The following is a 7,659-nucleotide window of genomic DNA, read 5'->3' as shown; positions in this document are numbered from 1 at the left end:
TGGTGTGCAGGAGGTCGTGGCTTCGATCCCAACCCTGACGATGCCTGCTGCTGCTGCTGTAGATTTGGAGTTTGTGTGTTCTCACCGTGGTCGCGTGGATTTTTCTCCGGGACCTCCGTTTTTTTCCCTGCCACATTTAGAATCAACATCACGCATTTTAGAGTATTTGGCTGCTGCTATAAATCTCCACGTGATGATGACAGGCCACTTCGTTGGGCTATCATTTGTGACAGCCAGGTCACTTCTGAAAAATAGCCTCATAGTAGCTCTTTGGGGCCTTACCTGGTAACAATAAAAACAATAGTTTCCGTAGTTTTGTCATTTGGTCACTGGGCGTTACGTGTTACAGCAAGTCCTCTGTTTACGTAGAGTGCGTCCGTTGGAAGCGCGACATTGTGCCAAACGATGCAGATCTATGACCGTTGGTTTTCACGATGTGAATTTAGGATACGTTCCCGGGAGTTGTTTTTTTTTTGGTCAGCATTTGCAGAAAAAAAAATACATGAAACTCTCCGATGACACGCACACACACGCGGTATGTATGTGTGTGTGTGCGTCATCGGGACCGGAAAAAAAAATTGTAACTTTATCGTTACACTGAGGCTCCCACGAGGCCATGCGGGAGTGCGTGTGGCTCGGTTTCTTGGTGCGGCGGTCGTGTCGCTACGCATCTCTGCGTTGACGACGTCTTTATAAAAACAACGGCACTGCTGCTATTGCTGCTACGCCTCGAAATACAATGAACGCTGAGCCGCTCGCGCGTTCTGAGATTCGGCGGTGAGTGGGGGGCACCCACCCAGACCACCCTGCGACTTGCAGCCGCCTCGGAATGGGGGAAAGAGTTAAATAAATACCTAAAAAAGATGTCGTGCAACAAGTTTTAACAAGTAATGTAATGCATGAAGAAAGGGTAGTGCAGTACACAGCATGGCGATGTTGTACAGTAGGCAGTACAGCGATGTTGTACAGTATGGCGGTGCTGTACAGCACGGCGATGCACGGCGGTGCAGCCACGCCGCACAGTATACAGTGCGGCAATGTACAATTTTCAATGTTGTGCGGTATACAGTGTGGCGATGTGCAGTGTGGGGTGGTGCGTGGTATACAGTGTGGCAGCATTGTACAGTGTGGCGATGTTGCACGGTATGGTGATGCTGCGCCACAGGGTGAAGCACAGTATGGCCGTCGTCTTACAGTGCACGGCGTGACGATGCTGCACGGTACACAGTAGGGCAATGCCGTGCTGTTTACAGTGTAGTGACGTGTGGCGTACAGTGTGCAGTGCGGTGTGGCGCTGGTGTACGGTGTACAGTGCGGTGGTGTTATGAACACTGAGGCTTGAGCGCCTCTCCTGGGAACGCCGCGGTGGAGTTGGCTGCCCATGCCGCGTTTCAAAGTTGTTCGACACAGCGTCGCCGCGAGTGAACGTTTTCACTTGACGTGGAATTACGCTCGCCACCCCCGATTTGGCCGGCGACGTTGCAGTGTCCACCGCACGGGTAGTTTGTGCCTGCGGAGCTTCTTTCGCAACCGTGCGGTTCGCCAAACCGCGCTAATCGGCGGTGCGGGGTGGAAGGACGACAAAACTAAACGCAGCGACAACAAGCAGTTGTAAAGAAACGAGTTTGTCAAGTCTGGATGGTGATCATTTGAAACATGTGTCGTAGCTCCAAGCGGCTCCCTAATTATCAGAAAAGAAGAGCGTTCCAGACGGCCGCAGAAGCACACCCGAAAGTGCCGCGCGACGATACGGTGACTTTGTCTTTCCCCCTACCCCCCCCCCCCCCCCCCGATGGCTAAGTCGAGATCCAGTGGCTTGCATAGCAGACCGACATATTTACATAGAGACGCGCCGACTGACTTTCTTAGATTGAACTGTGATTAAACCTGGTTTTTCAAGTAGCGTAGCGAGTTGATGATCTCAGTCTGCTCCACCGGTGACTCGTAGAGAGAGAGAAGACCCCCCCCGTGGACTCGAATGGACGAGGGTTGTGATGGAGACCCCAGCGGTCTGGATAGTACCCCATAGACACTAGTAGAGACCCATAGTTTTTGTGTGGTTTTTAGTTTCACCCCCCTGCCCCTCTAGGCCTGTATATATTTCCCTTGAGCTCACGGGGATTCGCAATCAGCCGGTGGGAATTTTGTTGTCTTTGTTGTGATGATCATCATTATTAATGTAACCTTTCACGTGCACCTGAATTTTTGTTTGTAAGTCATTGCTGCAAGGGAGTTCAATAAAAGTGCTCGGAGCGATGATGATCTGCTCATGCATTGGACTCTGCGTGCGTGCGTGCGTGTGTACGTTGAACTTATTTCGCACAGTACGTAGCCAACCATGATTATCGGAGATGCGGGAGAAGGACAACAAAATAAACATATCGAGCAGTTCCAAAGAACGTTCATGATGTAGCATAGTGGTGTTGTGTATATAGCAGTGTGTAATAGTGTGGTGTAGTATGTATGTTTAACTTCTTTCGCACCTTAGGTAGCCAAGCGTGCTAATCGGAGGTGCGGGAATTTTGGTTACTCGCGCTTTGCCACATTGCCGATTGACCCACGCGTGACGACCTGATCAGCAGGGTCCCCATGCTGCGGCGTCGCCGTACAAATGATCCAAATTCGAAAAGAGCTCACCGAAAATATTACTCCGTTGACTCGAGCTGGGTTTAGAGAGAGGCAGGGATTCATATTCTTGGCTCTTTCGGTAAAGTCACGCGGAAGGGAAACAATAAAATAATGAAGATGGATTCTGGCTTAGCAATCATTGGAAGGATTTGATAAACCATTTCGGGTATTGATTGATCACGCTTAAGGTGGCTTTCAGACCGCATCCATTAATTTTCGTCTCCCCCCTCCTCTTTTCCGAACATAGATGGACTCGTCCATCTGAATAACCGCCAAATCGCTCTCCGTGGTGCTAACGTAAAAAAAAGCCACTTTTTCAAATTTTCTTGCTGTGGTTTTCACACCTGATGATGATTGCTTGTGTTGCAGTTGAAACGTCGTGAGCATTTTATTGTTTCATTTTTTCTTATTTTATTGTTTCCCTTCTACGTGGTGACTTTCCCGAAAGAACCAAGAATATGAATCCCTGCAGTCACGAAAGCTTTAAATCAAGAGGTAGGGATGTCTAGATGAGAGGGGAGGAGTTCAGAATGGGCGTGGCTACACAAGCCACGTGACTTACTGGAGGCTTGAGCTGGTTTAGAGATATAGGCTGCTAGATATTGAGTAAATTTCACCGATCGTTCTTTGGTATTCAGCTGCAAATTGCAGGTGGGGTGGGGGGGGGCGGGCATCCCCTCTGACCAACAGGCCCCAAACACGACCACTAGCGTGGTTTCATGAGGCCCACGGTCTCACACAAGGTCTCCAAAGTCGACACGATGCTTCTGAACGATACTACTTTTTTGTTATTTGAGCAGGTAAGCCCCCCACTGACCTACTACGTAGCTCTTTTTCAAAAGCGACCCGGCTATCGCACATGATAGCTCAACTTAAGTGGGCTCATCATCACGTGGAAATTTATAGCAGTAGCCAAGTAACTCTAAACGCGTGATTATGTTGATTCTAAATGTGGAAGGAAAAACCGCAGGACCCGGAGAAAAATCCCAAGTGACCACGGGGAGAGAGAGACACGGAAACTCCAAATTTACAGCAGGCATCAGGGTTGGGATGGAACCCACGACCTCATGTATACCAGGCGAGGTAGTTAACATCTCTTAGCCACCGTGGCGCCCCTCACTACTGGCAGACTGATGTCCCAGATCACTCGTGCAAATGAGACTCCTACGCTGGTCTCTTGAGTCCTTTGTTCAAATAAAATCTACTTGAACTCAATCATCAGCTCAATCGTTTACCCACCCACCATCTCTCAAAGACTCGCCCACTCACCTACCTACCCACTCACACACACACCCACTCACCCGCCCGCTCGTACTCTTGCAAGTGAGACTCATATCCTGGTCTCGTGATTTCTGCTCCTAGCGGAAAGAAGACGCTGGGGGAACTGGCACAGCCACTCGTAGACTCAATGGTGCAGCTATCCTGACCACTGAAAACTTTCATTATGATATACTATTATAGTACACACACACACACACACTTATGATACACACTAGGACCCGCTGGTGGACACCAGTGGTGAGGGAAGCTGTCAAGTTGAAGAAGGAGGCTTTCCGAGCTTTGCTCACAAAAAGGTCTCCCGACTCGATCGCGAGGTACCGGCTTGCCAAGGGGGCGGCAGCCGCAGCAGTCGCTGAAGCGAAAGCTCCAATGGGTGCGGCAGGAGTTTGGAGACGCCGTGGAGAGGGACTACCGGGCGGCCTCAAAGATGTTCTGGCAAAACCATCCGACGTCTTGAGAGGGCTCGACGGGACGTGGCCCAGGCTGTTCTCAGAAAGGGTCGCGGCGTAGCATTGAACTCAACTGAGGAGATAGTCCAGAGGTGGAAGGAACACTTTGAGGTGGACATGCCCTCCTCTGGGTAGGCAGCGCTGGCAACAGCTGGGGGCGTCTGATCCGTCACGGCCGCTGAAGTCGCTGCGGCGGTCGAGGGCCTTCGTAGCGGCAAAGCTGCCGGGGTGGACGAGATTCGCCCAGGGTTGTTGAAAGCGCTGGACAGTGTAGGAGTGTCGTGGTTAACACGCCTCTTCATTGTTGCATTTGAAGTGGGGTACAGTCCCTCTGGACTGGCAAAATGGGGTCGTGGTTCCCATGTTTAAGAAAGGGGACCAGAGGGTGTGCTCCAACTAGAGAGGGATCACACTCCTCGGCGTCACAGGTAAAGCCGATGCCAGAGCGCTGGAGAGGAGGCTCCGCCCGGTGGTCGAGCCTTAGATCGAGGAGGAACAACGCGGATCCCGTCGTGGTCGTGGAACAATGGACCAGCTCTTTTCTCTCACAGATATTTGAGGGATCATGGGAGTACGCTTCTCCAGTCTACCTCTCCTTTGTAGACTTGGAGAGGTCATGTGACCGTGCTCCGCGCAATGTCTTGTGGGAGGTGCTGCGGGAGGATGATGTACCGGTGCCGCTTTTGTGCGCTATCCGGTTGACGGGGGACGCTGCCAGGGTTGTTGCCGCTGCTGCTCCGCTCGCGTTTATATTTTAGTCTTTTAGCTTCAAATTCTTCAAATATTTATTGAAATTAACTTAGGTGTGTGCGTGTGTTTCTTTAGACTCGGATTTGAACTTTCAAGCCCGCATTAGAAATGTCACCAAAACGGCTTTTTATCACCTCAGAAATATTGCAAAAGTGCAGCCCTTTCGCTCGCAGGCCACCACCGAGAGACTGGTGCGTGCTTCTATCGCTCGCGGGTTTTACTACTGCCATGCTCTCATGTCCAGTCTTCCTAAGAAAGCAACAGGTAAACCACAGCTCATTCAGAATGCTGCAGCACGAGCGCTGACCAAGGCCAGAAGGAGAGCCGCGCACATAACACCGGTTTTAAAGTCTCTACACTGGCTGCCTGTCAGCTTGAGAATTGATTTCAAGGTTTGTTTTTGCTATTGGTTTCTAAGTCAAAAAAATAACTGGGCACCTGAATACATGTGAAATGGTTCGAGAGAGGCACGCACACTGCTCTGTGAAGGCAACACTATTACTGAACACAACGTTAACTCAGTGGACACACCAACTACTCCTTGATGATGATGATGATGCACTACATTATCCACTACACTATATACGACGCTATACACTACACTATACGCTAGACTATATACTACACTATATACTACGCTATGCACTACACGATATACTACACAATACACTGCTATACACTACATTATATACTACGATATACACTACACTATACGCTAGACTATATACTACACTATATACTAGGCAATGCACTACACGATATACTACACAATACACTATGCTATACACTACATTATATACTACGATATACACTACACTATACGCTACACTATATCCTACACTACATACGACGCTATACACTACACTATATACTACACTATATACGACACTATATACTACACTATATACTACACAATACACTACTATAATGTGCACGACTTGAGACATACTGGCACTACAAGACAGAAGAGGAAAGTGGGGGCTGTCTGCCCATGGATCGTGGTGATGATGATGTACATCATGAGTACGGCGACTCACTGTTTGTATCGCGAACTGTGTCACCTAGATCTGTAACCATGTAGCAACACCTGCACCGGTGCAGGACGCCAATGAACTCGTAGAGCCCAACAGCTCATTGGGCGCATCCTGCTGAAATAAAATCCCTCTATGGGTCTGGCTCACCCAAGAGCTACCAATAAATGTTCTACACAGGGTGACCCCAGTGTCTGACTTTCCTGGCCCACACATTAGACAACTGATGAGCTACTGACAACTGTGCCTCACTTGGGAGCCTCGCAAAAGTATGGATGGGTCTGGCTCATCGGAGCCACCACCAAACCCACACCACCACTTACCACACCACCACTCACCTACCCCTATACAGGCCTCACAACCATTTTCTAGCCTGCACACCAACCCATACCACCACTCACCTTCACACCACACCACCACTCACCCCTATACACAGGCATCATAAACACACAACCCTAATGCCACACACCAATCCACACCACCAAGGTCTTACACTTTAACTGTGTTAATCTCTGATTTAAAGCTTTCGTGACTGCAGTAATTCATATTCTTAGTTCTTTCGGTAAAGTCACGTTGAAGGGAAACAACAAAATTATAAAATATATATAAAACAATAAAAATTCTCACGACGTTTCGACCATAACACAAACGGTCGTCTTCAGGTGTGTTGGTTTGCATAAATTTATTTTTCAACGGTGCATTTATTTATTTATAAAAAAACGTTAGCGCCACGCGCAGCGATTTGCACCATTGAAAAATAAATTTATGCAAACCAACACACCTGAAGACGACCGTTTGTGTTATGGTCGATACGTCGTGAATTTTTTTTATTGTTTTATATATTTTATTATTTTGTTGTTTCCCTTCAACGTGACTTTACCGAAAGAACTAAGAATATGTGTTAGTCTCGTCATAGTTTAAACTTTGTTAACCTTTAATTTTTGTTTAAACTCCACTCACACGCATCCCCGAGTCTCGATATCCCCATGGTTATTGTGACGTCACTTTTATATATATTTGGAGCCACCACGTGCTGCCCCCTATCGGCCGCAGCACGTGATGGCTCCAAATCACAGTCGAAGTCACAAAACCCAATTTTATTGATTTGTTTACCCGAGGACACCTTCACGCTGTGTTATTAACCGTGATATTATTTTGAGCACATCAAAACTTCGCCCATCGCGGGTTTTTCCCATCGCAGAATTTGACCATTCGCGCCAAGTTGAATGTTTGATCCGAACATTTTGGAGTTAATGGGAACTAGAGACATAGCCTGGAATGATGCGAAACCCTCAAACAATCTCCCCGGTTGGACTACCCATAGCATGCTAAGAAATAGACGTATTCGCTAAGTAGGAAACGCAATGTTTTTCAATATCGTAAAATTATTCTAAATTCAAATAAGAAAAAACCAAGACTCTTCTGCCAAACGTTCAATTCACTTGGAAGCAACAGAAAGAAAAATGCTCTTCCAACACAACTCTTGCTGAATGGCAAAAAAAAAACTTCACAAAACAGGG

The 7,659-nt window shown here is 48.0% G+C and overlaps 1 protein-coding gene across 1 annotated transcript in view; it reads left to right on the top strand.

Moving 5' to 3' along the window:
* The window catches only part of TAF12 (TATA-box binding protein associated factor 12), a 15,446-nt gene extending 13,189 nt beyond the window's left edge, over positions 1-2,257 (top strand). The window contains exon 8 of the mRNA XM_032978230.2: positions 1-2,257. This exon is cut by the window's left edge and continues 203 nt beyond it. The gene's annotated coding sequence lies outside the window, so the exon portion shown is untranslated.
* Positions 2,258-7,659: the final 5,402 nt, after the last annotated feature.

The sequence above is a fragment of the Petromyzon marinus genome, chromosome 66 (assembly GCF_048934315.1).
Source record: "Petromyzon marinus isolate PM22_M1 ecotype Great Lakes invasive population chromosome 66, UKy_Petmar_22M1.pri1.0, whole genome shotgun sequence".
Lineage (NCBI taxonomy): Eukaryota > Metazoa > Chordata > Hyperoartia > Petromyzontiformes > Petromyzontidae > Petromyzon > Petromyzon marinus.
Note: the sequence above shows the minus strand (reverse complement) of the source record. Positions and strands in the feature narration are given on the sequence as shown.